The sequence below is a fragment of the Colobus angolensis genome, unplaced genomic scaffold, assembly GCF_000951035.1.
Source record: "Colobus angolensis palliatus isolate OR3802 unplaced genomic scaffold, Cang.pa_1.0 Scaffold6, whole genome shotgun sequence".
NCBI classification, from domain to species: domain Eukaryota; kingdom Metazoa; phylum Chordata; class Mammalia; order Primates; family Cercopithecidae; genus Colobus; species Colobus angolensis.
Window position 1 is genome coordinate 11,126,098 of NW_012119598.1, and position 12,252 is coordinate 11,138,349.

At 45.6% G+C, this 12,252-nt stretch overlaps 1 pseudogene; it reads right to left on the minus strand.

Annotated features, from left to right (window-relative positions):
- Positions 1-457: 457 nt before the first annotated feature.
- LOC105526627 lies at positions 458-1,092 on the minus strand (annotated as a pseudogene).
- Positions 1,093-12,252: the final 11,160 nt, after the last annotated feature.

Below are 12,252 nucleotides of genomic sequence, written 5' to 3' on the forward strand. Positions count from 1 at the left end.
TTCAGTATCATGAAAGAAAATCTGAGGAGATTGTTCTAAATTAAAAGACACTAAAGACACATAGACCAAAGTAGCACTTGAGCCTTAATTGGATCCTGGGTTTAAAAAATAATAATAAGAAAGAAAACCAGCTATTAAGAGCATTTTTGGAACAATTAGGAAAATATAAATAGGGACTATTTTATCATAGGATATTGAATTAACATTAATTTCCCTTTTAAAAAAAAAATACACATCAGCAGCAGATTTGTATTAGATGGAGGATAGCAGGGGTTAGGTAAGTGGTAACAAATGGCAAGTACAGCCACGCTACAAAGGAGTGAAGGCATTACTGGGTATGAGAATGGGTACTCATGAAATCTAAGGGTCAGGTGACCTGATGAATTCTGACCATCCGGTAAGCTCTTCTCCTTGGCATTCAATATGATCAGTGCCGGCATGAAAGGGTTTACAGTAGCTAGTTCAACTTGGCCAACAGCTCTTCCAGTTCTGGTCGAGCTGTGAATCTCCCCTTGAAGTCTTCTTCCGTGTGCTCCTTCACTGACAATCTGACTCCTTCAGGAAGATTGCTTTGGATTATTTCCAAGAAAATCTCTGCAAACGTAGCACGCAAACCGTTGATCTGAACCACTCACTCACGGGTGGTAAGCACTGAGTCCAGGAACATTTTGCTGCCTTGGTCCTGCAACCACAACACTTCAATGGTTTTGGCTGGCATCACATAACTTTCCTCGACTTTAATGGAGACAGAGTTGCAGAGGTTGTGAACATACTGGGCACAACTCTCTGCCAAGGTCATGTCATATGCAGTCAGATGAATGGTTAAAATCCCATATTCATCATCTGTCCCCAAATGAATGAGTCTCGCTTCCACTTTTCCCTTCTCCTTGGGTTCTTCTGCTTTAATTAGGTGCTTGTACTTTCCAATGGCGTGGGTGGGCTTTGTCTCGTAGGGCCGACTGGTACTTAGTAGAATGCCACCTACAGAATAGATGGGCTTCTGTGCTGAAGTTCTAAACCTTAAGAGAGAAAGGCTTGCTTAAAAATGGTGCTGTTCCTCAGGCACAGCACCTTTTCCAAGGTTCTGCGCATCCTTTGCTGCTGCATGGCCTCTAGCTGTGCAAACCGAAGACCCGCCCCCCAACATTAATTTTCTTAGATGTGATAATTTTTTTTTTTTTTTTTTTTTTTTTTTTTGAGACAGAGTCTCGCTCTGTCACCCAGGCTGGAGTGCAGTGGCACGATCTCGGCTCACTGCAAGCTCCGTCCCTCCAGGTTTAAGCAATTCTCTACTTCAGCGGGGAATACGGGCATGTGCCACCACACCCGGCTAATTTTTTGTGTTTTTAGTAGAGACGGGGTTTCACCATCTTGGCCAGGCTGGTCTTGAACTCCTGACCTCATGATCCACCCGTCTCGGCCTCCCAAAGTGCTGGGATTACAGGCGTGAGCCACCGCACCCGGCCCTAGATGTGATAATTTTTTATGTCAGAAAGAAATTTTTAATCTCACAAGATACATGTGAAGTATTTAGAGATGAAGCATCCTGGTATTTGCAACCAACACTGAGTACAATTAAGCGAAGGGTATGTGAGTGTTTGTTGGACTATTCCTCCAGCTTTTCTGTAGGTTATACTTTCTTTCCACATGAAAAAGAAAAAAATGTTGATGCTTATCTGCTGAATCTGGTGGTGCTCTTCACCAGTGATGAGTGAGGGGAGTTTTTCAATGAACTGATAATTGCTGCACTGTCTTTGGATTGCTCTATTTTTACTAATAATCAGTAAACTGACACAGTGTGGGAGACTCACTAAGGGTCCTGTGCTAAGCCGTTCTTAATGTAATACTCCTCAAAATTGAAGCCGCTAATATAAATAGATTATTTGTAGTTGTCTATTTTTTATTCTTTTTGAGATGGAGTTTCGTTCTTGTTGCCCAGGCTGGAGGGCAATGGTGCAGTCTTGGCTCACTGCGACCTCCACCTCCCGGATTCAAATGATTCTCCTGCCTCAGCCTCCTGAGTAGCTGGGATTACAGGTGTGTGCCACCACGCCCAGCTAATTTCTTTTATTTTTATTTATTTATTTATTTATTTTTTACTAGAGACAGGGTTTCACCATGTTGGTCAGGCTGGTCTTGAACTTCAGACCTCAGGTGATCTGCCCACCTCAGCCTTCCAAAGCGCCACCGCCCCTGGCCCATAGTTGTCTATTTAATCTGTGATTCTGTTCTCCTCTATCGGGATGGAAAACAAAGCATTAATGATTGATGTAAACTTTGTGAGCATTTTTTCATCATGAGCATTGATTCATTCAATGAATTTGGACTGGGCAGCTACAATGGCCTGCTATAGTCACAGGGGATTCAGTGGACAGGATTCGGTGCTTGCCGTCATTGAGATTACATTCTAAGTAGAAGCATTAGAATCAAGCACTTAAAAAATCTACAGAGTGATTCTACTTATTCACCACTCTTTTATTAACTCTCATTATATCTACCAGGACACAAGCTGAAAATATTTACAATACCATACAGCGCTTTTGGAGGCCAGGGTGGGAAGATCAGTTGAGACCAGGAGTTCAAGGCCAGCCTAGGCAATATATTAAGGCACCATCAGAAAGAAAGGAAGGAAGGAAGGAAGGAAGGAAGGAAGGAAGGAAGGAAGGAAGGAAGGAAAGAAGGAAGGAAGGAAAGAAAGAAAGAAAGAGAGAGAGAGAGAAAGAAAGGAAGAAAGGAAGAAAGAAAGAAAAGGGAAGGGAAAGGAAGGAAAGGAAAGCAAAGAAGAAAGGAGGGAGGGAGGAAAAGAAAGAGAGGAAGGAAGGGAGGGAGAGGGAGGGAGGGAAGGAGGAAGGAAGGAGAGAGAGAGAGAGAGGAAGGAAGGAAGGAAGGAAGGAAGGAAGGAGGGAAGGAAGGAAGGAAGGATAAAGAGAGAAAGAAAGAAAGATTAGTCCAGTAAGGTGGCGGTATATGCCTGTAATTCCAGCTACTCGGGAGGCTGAGGTGGGAGGATCATTTGAGCCCAGGAGTTGGAGGCTGCAGTGAGCCATGATCACATCACTGCACTCCAGCCTGGGCAACAGAGCAAGACCATGTCTGAAAAAATAAAAATAAATAAATAAACAAACAAACAAACAAACTGGCCCTGGCAGTCCCCCATTATTTCTAGTCTCCTGGTATCCATATCCTCGTTTAGTCCCTTTCTATTAATAGCGTGCTCAAAAAACGTCAGCTTATTTTTGGAATTTAAAGTCATAAGAACGGGAGTGGATGAAATGACCTATGAAGTAAGCATGAGTAGGAGAAAGCAAGCTCTGAAATCTGAGCCCTTGTGACTTAGTCCATTTGGGCGGCCACAACAAAATCACCCACTCAGCCTGCGCGATTTATACAGCAGAAATTCATTGCTCACAGTTCTAGAGGCTGGGAGTTCAAGATCTAGGCACCGGCAGATTCCGTGTCTGCTGAGGCCTCTGTCTATTTCACAGATGGTGCCTTCTATGTGTCCTTACACGGTAAAAGAGCCAAGGGAGGTCCCTTGAGCCACTTTTATAAGGCACTAATTTGTTCATGAGCGATAAGGAGGACCCAGCAAGAGAGACTAAGAGGGAGCATCCAGAAAGGTAGGATAAATATCAGATAAATATGATGTCTGGAAACCAAGGAAGGTAAGTTTTCTAAGGAAGAGAGAGAGAGAGAGAGAAGGAGATCAACTGTTTCAAATGCCACTGAGAGTTGCTAGGAATAACAATTAAAATGAGCAATGTGGAGGTCATCAGTGACCGTGATTAAAAAAAAAAAATTCTGCTCGCACAGCAGCTCATGCCTGTCATCCCAGCACCTGGGGGACAAGGTGGGAAAATCACTTGAGCCCAGAAGTTTGAGACCAGCCTGGGCCAAAGAGTGAGATCCTGTCTCCACAAAAAAATAAACAAAATTAGCTGAGCATGGTGATGTATGCTTGTAGTCCCAGCTACGTGGGAAGCTGAGATAGGAGAATCGCTTGAGCCCAGGAGGTGACACTACAGCCTGGGTGACAGAATGAGACTCTGTCAAAAAAACAACTCACTGGGCTCGGTGGCTCACACCTCCCAGCACTTTGGGAGGCCGAGGCAGGTGGATCACGAGGTCAGGAGTTCGAGACCAGCATGGCCAACATAATGAAATCCAGTCTCTACTAAAAATACAAAAAATTAGCTGGGTGTGGTGGCTGGCGCCTGTAATCCCAGCTACTCGGGAGGCTGAGGCAGGCGAATCACTTGAACCTGGAGGCGGAGTTTGCAGTGAGCTGAGATCATGCCACTGTACTCCAGCCCGGGCAATAGTGCGAGACTCCATCTAAAAACAAAACAAACTAAACAAACAAACAAAAACTCGTCAGTAGTGTTGAGAGAAAGAACCTCTTTGGAATGCGTTCGTGAATGGGAAAACATAAACTGAAAGCAGTACCTAGACACAACACTTTGAAAGAATGTTGCTGCAAAAGGAAGGTGATAAATGAGGCAGCAGACGGAGGGGTAAGTGGAGTTAGGAAGGAATTGTTTTTGGGATGGGAGAAATAAGAGTATGCTTTATGAGGATTAGTATAATATGGTAAAGAGGGGAAATTTTGTGGCACAGCAGAGGGACAGAATTGCTAGAGTGATGTTCGTGAGTAGGAGAGGGTTGAACGGGATCACAGACTTTGGGAAGAGGGTCAATTCATCCATACCGGCAAGGGAGAAGGGAGGGTATATGGGCACAGAGGCAGGCATGCTGGGGGAAGTTTGTGGCACTTTACTCTTTGCCAGCCTCCAGAACTGTGAGAAAATAAACTTCTGTTGCTTAAGCCAAAAACAAACAAAAAAAAGTCACCTCTTATTACTGGTTAGATGACTGTGTTTGCTGAATCAACTGAAAAACTTTGTCTGAACAATCCCCTACAGGCTGTCATTTGGCGGAGAATGTGAGAGCCTTCGATAAACTTATCTGGAATCTGCCCTGGTTGTCTTCTTCTCACTGAAACCTGGCTCCCTGGGACTCGGCCTTCCCTGAGCATTTCAAATGGTGTTTTCTCTCCTATGACCTTTGTGCCACTGAAACTAGGGGTGGAGTAAGTCTCTTCGTCATTCCTCATCACTGCTTCAAACGATCTTCCCTCTCATCTTCACAGATACATCCAGCTACAAATCTCGTGCCATTATCAGACTCTTCCACACATGATTCCACTTTGTAAGCGTCATCTGCTGGGGTCACACCCCCATTCCTTGTAGAGATAGACTGCCACTCTGGGCAATACACTTCTGCCCCAGTTCCTGGTGATTTCAATGTCCACTTAGACGACCTCTCCTCCAATGACCCCTTTGTCCACCTTACCTCAGCGGCTCACTTCTGTGGCCACATCCTTGACGTTGTTGCTACCAAATAACAACAACCCTGACATAATGTCAATTACCACAACTCACTCTCCTCCTCACCACCATCTTGGCATTCTCCCTCTCATTTCTCCAACTCCAACAATCCTTTGACCCCACTGGGACTTCACCTATGATCCTATCACTCTTTTACTTCTTTCAATAGTACCATATCCTTTCTTCCCTTCTTATTCAGCTAAATTCTGTGGTCAATTATTATCATGACTTCTTGCTTGAACCCTGAGCTCTCTTGCCCTCTCTTCTCCGTCATTTCAGGCAGCTCCACCACAACCCTGATGAAATCCAACTCTGCCTGTTCCACACTTGTCCCTGTAGAAAAGCATTCAACCCTGCAGGATATTTTAAATTTGTGGTCACTCACTTATGTGGACTCTGTTCATTCTCCCTGTTTCCTAGATAATTATTTCATCACTTATTCCTCCTCAAGCCTCTGAACACCCATCCTCCTGTCAGCTGTCACTGTCAGCTGATAACATGCACTCCACTTCTCCGAAAAGAGTAAATGGCTAGGCACGGTGGTGGCTCACGCCTGTAATCCCAACACCTTGGGAGGCCGAGGTGTGAGGATCACCCGAGGTCAGGAATTCGAGACCAGCCAGGCCAACATGGCAAAACCCTGTCTCTACTAAAAATACAAAATTAACCAGTTGTGGTGGCACGTGCCTGTAATCCCAGCTACTCCGGAGGCTGAGGCAGAAGACTTGCTTGAACCTGGGAGGTGGAGGTTGCAGTGAGCTGAGATCACACCACTGCACTTCAACCTGGGAGAAAAAGTGAGACTCTGTCTCAAAAATAAAATTAAATTAAATTAAATTTAAAAATAGACTTGTGACAATGGAACATAGTAGCTCTGGCGTAGTTGATTAAAAAAATAGTAGCCGCCATTTTTGCACTTGCAATGGTTTATTAATCAACCAGGATTGAAAACCAGGTATCAGGTGGGCGAAGGAAAAGGTCAGAAGAGGTGCTGTCCACAGAGACAAATCTGAGCAGACGTTTGAATGAGGGGAGGAGGGAGCCGGAGCCGCTTGAGCGGGCTGAGGGGTCTGCCCGTGGGGTGGGGGAGGGGCGGTTTAAGGGTGGAAGGGAGCCGCAGGCACTGAGGTCACCTGCTCCACGGCTCCACCTGGTGGAAATCATCCTTGCAGAGATGAAGCTACAGACAAACCCAAGAAAAAAGATTTACTACACAAATGTTGCAGGCAATACTTCTGTTATAAATGTTTAAATGTTTTTGATGTAGTGGTGTTCTTCTAATTATTACTTGTCTTTCAGAAGTACACATTTAAATTTTTTTGCACTTTTGTTCTTAGATCGTTTTGCAACATCATCTTTTCTCCCTGGAGTTCCTGAGTCCCCTTTTCTCCAGCCTCGGAGGCAGAATATTTGTGGAGTCGAATCAGCACTGCTCAGTAGTCCAGTAAACTTTTTTCTTTTCAAACTAGTATCTCTGCAAGCAAACTCTTCTTCCACATCCCACAACCCAAGGCCTCATCCCCACAAACACAAAGGCACCTCGCACCACACCTTACTGCTGCCTCTCGGCCCCCAGCGCACATTCGCTTTACTCTGCGACATTTACTCTGCACCTGCGAGCTCCACAGCTGCACTTCTGTCTTGCCGGCTGGCTTGGGTTCTATCCTGGGGGAGATTTGAAGGCAGGAGGAGGAGGGCAGGACTGCCTTTTTCTGGTTGAGTGCTGTCCGGCAGTGGCGCTTCCCCCTCAGCAGCAGCTGGTTCCAGCCTCCGTTTCCCCTCAGCGCCAGCGTCATTGCTCCCCCTAAACAGATCCACAGCAGCCAGGCCGTGTGCCCTTCTCAGAGGTCTGAGCCCCAGCTTCACAGGGTCATGTATTAGCTTCCTAGGGGCTGTCGTAACCAATAACCAGAGATGGTGTCGTTTAAAACAATAGAAATGTATTGGCTCACAGTTCTGGAGACCAGAAGTCAGAAATCAACATGTTAGCAGAGTCGTGCTCCCTCTGAAGGCTCCCGGGAAGAATCCTTCCTCGCCTCTCTCCTGGCTTCTGTGGTTGCCAGCAATCACTGGCCTTCCTTGGCCTGTAGCTGCAATACTCCAGTCTCTGCCTCTGTCTTCGCACCATGTCTTTCCGCTTGTCTTCTGTGTCTTTCCATGGCCTTCTGATAAGGACCCAAGTCATCGGATTTAGGGCACACTCTAATCTAGTAGAACTTTTTTTTCTGAGACAGAGTCTCACTCTGTCGCCCAGGCTGGAGTGCAGTCACGCCATCTCGGCTCACTGCCAGCTCCCTCTTCCAGGTTCACCCCGTTCTCCTGCCTCTGCCTCCTGAGTAGCTGGGACTACAGGTGCCCGCCACCATACCTGGCTAATTTTTGTAATTTTAGTAGAGACGGGGTTTCACCATGTTGGCCAGGATGGTCTCTATCTCTTGACCTCCTGAACTACCCGCCTCAGCCTCCCAAAGTGCTGGGATTAGAGGCATCAGCCACCTCACCTGGCCTAGTAGAACATCTTAACCTGATATACATCTGTGAAGACTCTATTTCCAAGTAAGGTCACATTCAGGTAGACCTGAACTTTTGGAGAACACCACTCAACCCATGATTGCCTCCTCCACCAAGCCTCTCATTTCCAAAAACTCCAGACTCTTCTCTTTGTTCCCTCCAACCCTTGAGGGAAGAAGTTATTTTATACTAGCATGGTGCTTTATTTCATTTTGTTTGATGCTTGTTTGTTCAGCTCTTCAACACATGTGTTACCAATTACCTTTAGTGCATTCCCTCCATTGAAATAACATTATGTGGCTTCTTCTTTCCTGATTCAAACCTGACTCAGGCTTGTTACCAGGAGAGGTTCTAGGAAACAGACTATCAAAACTGAGAGTCTATAATCCCAGCACTTTGGGAGGTAGAGGCAGGTGAACGGCTTGACACCAGGAGTTCGAGACCAGCCTGGCCAACATGGAGAAACACTGTCTCTACTAAAAATACAAAAACTAGCTGGGTGTGGTGGTGCACACCTGTAGACCCAACTACTTGAGAGGCTGAGGCATGAGAATCGTTTGAGTCCTGGAGGTGGAGGTTGCAGTGAGCCATGATTGTGCCACTGCACTCCAGCCTGGGCCGCAGAGTGAGACTCTGTCTCCAAAAAAAAAGAGAGAGAGAGTCTAACGCAGAGTGGCATGTGCCTGTAGTCCTAACTACTCAAGAGGCTGAGGCAGAAGTATCGCTTGAGGCCAGGAGTTTGAGTCTTGATATGGTTTGGATCTGTGTCCTCACCCAAATCCCATGTTAAATTGTGATCTCCAGTGTTGGAGGTGGGGCCTGGTGGTAGGTGATTTGTTCATGGGGACAGTTTCTCATGGCTAACACCACTCCCCCTTGGTACTGTAAAGTGAGTGATATCTGGTTGTTTAAAAATGCATGGCACCTCCCCCCACCTCTTCCTCTTGCTCCCAGCCACGTGAAGTGTTGGCAACCCTGTTGCCTTCTGCCACGATTGTTAAGTTTCCTGAGGCCTCCCCCGAAGCCAAGCAGATGCCAGCATCATGCTTCCTGTACAGCCTGTGGAACCATGAGCCAATTAAACCTCTTTTTTTTGTATATATGTAACCATGAGCCAATTAAACCTCTTTTTTTATACATATGCAAATTACCTAATCTCAGGTATTTCTTTCTAGCAATGTTAGAACAGACTAATACAAGGCTGAAGTGCACTATTATCATGCCTGCAAAGAGCCTCCATCCTGGGCAGTATAGCAAGACCCCATCTTTATAAAAAGAGAGAAAGAGAGAGAGATTCTGGGATTAGCTTGGAAATGCCACTTGCCTTAAAAAGAGTGCTGAGCTCCTTGCAAACGGGACAATAATGCATGTCATGCCATAGCACTATGATTAATTACATTATCACCTCTTGTGATTGTGATGAAATGCCTAATAAAGCAACTATTAGGAGACTAGTTAGCTGCTGCACTTGACCACTTTGTTGGTAATGATTACTACAAGAGCTGTGAACTGTTGTATTAGTTTTTCTTTGCTAGATAATGAAGTGCCACACACTTAGCAGCTTAAAACAACACCCACATTGGGCATGGTGGCTCACACCTGCAATCCCAGCACTTTGGGAGGCCAAGACAGGTGGAGCATTTGAGATCAGGAGTTCGAGACCAGCCTGGCCAACATGGTGAAATCCTGTCTCTACTAAAAATACAAAAATTAGCAGGGCATGGTGGCGGGCACCTGTAACCCCAGCTACTTGGGAGGCTGAGACAGGAGAATTGCTTGAACCCAGGAGGTGGAGGTTGCAGTGAGCCAAAATTGTACCACTGCACTTCAGCCTGGGTGCCTGAGTGAGACTCCATCTCAAAACAAACAAACAAACAAAACAACCATTTATCAGTTCACAGTTCTGTAGGTTGTAAATGCAGTATAGCTGTGTTCCCTGCTCAGGGCCCTACAAGGCTAAACTCAAAGTGTGGGGCTGGGAGCTGTCATCAGCCGCTATTGGCTACCCATGTTCCTTGCCACATGGCTGCCTCTGTCTTCAGAGACAGCAATGAAGAATCTAGTTTGCTTTGAATTTCTCCCTTGCTTCAAATCTCTGCCTTCTTCTTTCTCTGACCCACAGACCAGGATTTACAGGGCTGATATTATTAGGTCAGGTCCACCTGGGTAACCTCCCTTTTGATAAACTCATAGTCAACTGATTAGTACCTTTAATTACATCTGCAAAATTTTTTTGTCTTAAAATATAACACAATCATGGTATTAATATACCATCAAATTCACGGGCTCCACCTACACTTTAGGGGAGAAAATTACACAAGGTCTCTACACCATGGGTGAGAATCTTGGGAGCCTTCTTAGAATTCTGCCTACCACAGATGGTGTGAGTATTTTGGACTACAATGAAGAGCTTACAGGGGAACAAAAAAGCTCAAAACATGGAACACAGAGAACCAGAGTGTGTCTATGGCATCCCTTAAAAAAATTTGTTATCTTGTGTAGCTGCAAGGTAATGCTCATTGAAAATAAGAACTTGATTGTGTGGGTTGCAGAATTACAATGTAAATTGACTTCACAGACTTGCCAAGAGCACTGACTTGCCAAGTCTCCTGCCAAGAGCACTGACTGGGAAGGATAGAGACATCTGGGTGAACTTAGGTAAAGCTGAGAATTTTGAATCCCCGATTCACTGTGTATTTCTTGCCAGGAGAAGCAACACTTCTTCATATGTGTAAGAAGATTGGCTTTCTCTTCCTTGAAAACCTTGCAATGACTTTGAGGCAGTATCTTGCAAGAGGATGCCTATTCTCCCCAATAGCCACTCCTTCACTCTTTATTGCTTTCAGACCTGTAATGGAGATCTCACAGAACTATTCATCAGGGAAGGGGAAATACTCAAGTATTTGAAGTATTTGGAGGACCGTTGGAACAGGGTCAGAACTGACATTGATACCCTGAGACCTGCCGCAGCATTGCAGCTGCCCTCACTCTGCTTCTGTGGGGCACATGGCGACCAGGTGATCCATGGAGTCCTGTCCATGGCCTGGGGGCTCACAGTGGATTCAGTAAGACTACAGGCCCACCGGCAGTCATGTTCCCAGTCCACAAATGCATAACTGGGGTAAATGTTCTCAGAAGTTGGCATAGCCTCCCCATTGGGTCTTTGGCCTGTGGGGTGAGGGCATTCCATGAGGAAAGCCAAGTAGAAATTTCTGAAACTGACCCTATCCACTCTGCCAAGACAGCAAACAAAAGAGATATGTTGTGTATATTTCATCCGGGGGAGGAGGGGACCATGGGAGAGTGGAGAAGAGGGCATTATGAGATGCACAGAGGGAGATGGAGGAAGATGGCTGAAACTGGTGCCGAAAGAATCTAAAACATGGTGGATTGGTGCTCCTTGTAATGTCTTTATTTATTTATTTATTTATTTATTTATTTATTTATTTATTTTGAGTTGGAATTTCGCTCTGTCACCCAGGCTGGAGGGGACTGGCACGATCTCGGCTCACAGCAACCTCTACCTCTCAGGTTCAAGTGATTCTCATCCCTCAGCCTCCCAAGTAGCTGAGGCCACAGGCGTGCACCACCATGTCTGGCAAATTTTTTTTTTTTTTTTTTTTTTTTAAGTAGAGACAGTTTCACCATGTTGGCCAGGCTGGTCTCAAACTCCCAACCTAGGTGATCCACCTGCCTTGGCCTCCCAAAGTGCTAGGATTACGGGCATGAGCCACTGTGCCCAACCATCCATTTCATTAACCAGTCTGGATCATGAGGAACCCTGGTTTGTCCTGGGATAGTAGATTATGCAACTCAGCCAAGTAGCAGACCCAAATTGGTCCAGATATGGCACCCTGGCTGGAAGAGATTCATGCAGTCTCAGGTACATGGTATGCAGCCATTGATTTCGCATTTGATTTTGACTGTGTTCTTTTCTATCCCCATCAGGAAATATGATCAAAGCCGGTTTATATTTTCATTCATTCTTATTATTATTATTTTGCAGTTCACAATTCACTTTCACAATTTTGTCCCAGGGCTAAGTTAACTCTCATGTCTCTGTCATAATACAATAAAGAGATTTAAACTCTGGGGACGTTTTGCAGAACATCACAATGATCCACTACATCAATAGCCTCTCCTAAGGGTCACTGAGTACCTGATTTACTGACATGGGATCCAGAGTAACAGTGCCTAGGACATTCTACTGTGAATGAGGTGAGGCAGGGGGTGCATAACCAAGGGACATGCTGATCCTGACCATACACTTCATCACCCAAAAAGCTACCTGGGCCGAGTGCAGTGGCCCAAACCTGTAATCTCAGCACTTTGGGAGGCCCAGACGGGCGGATCA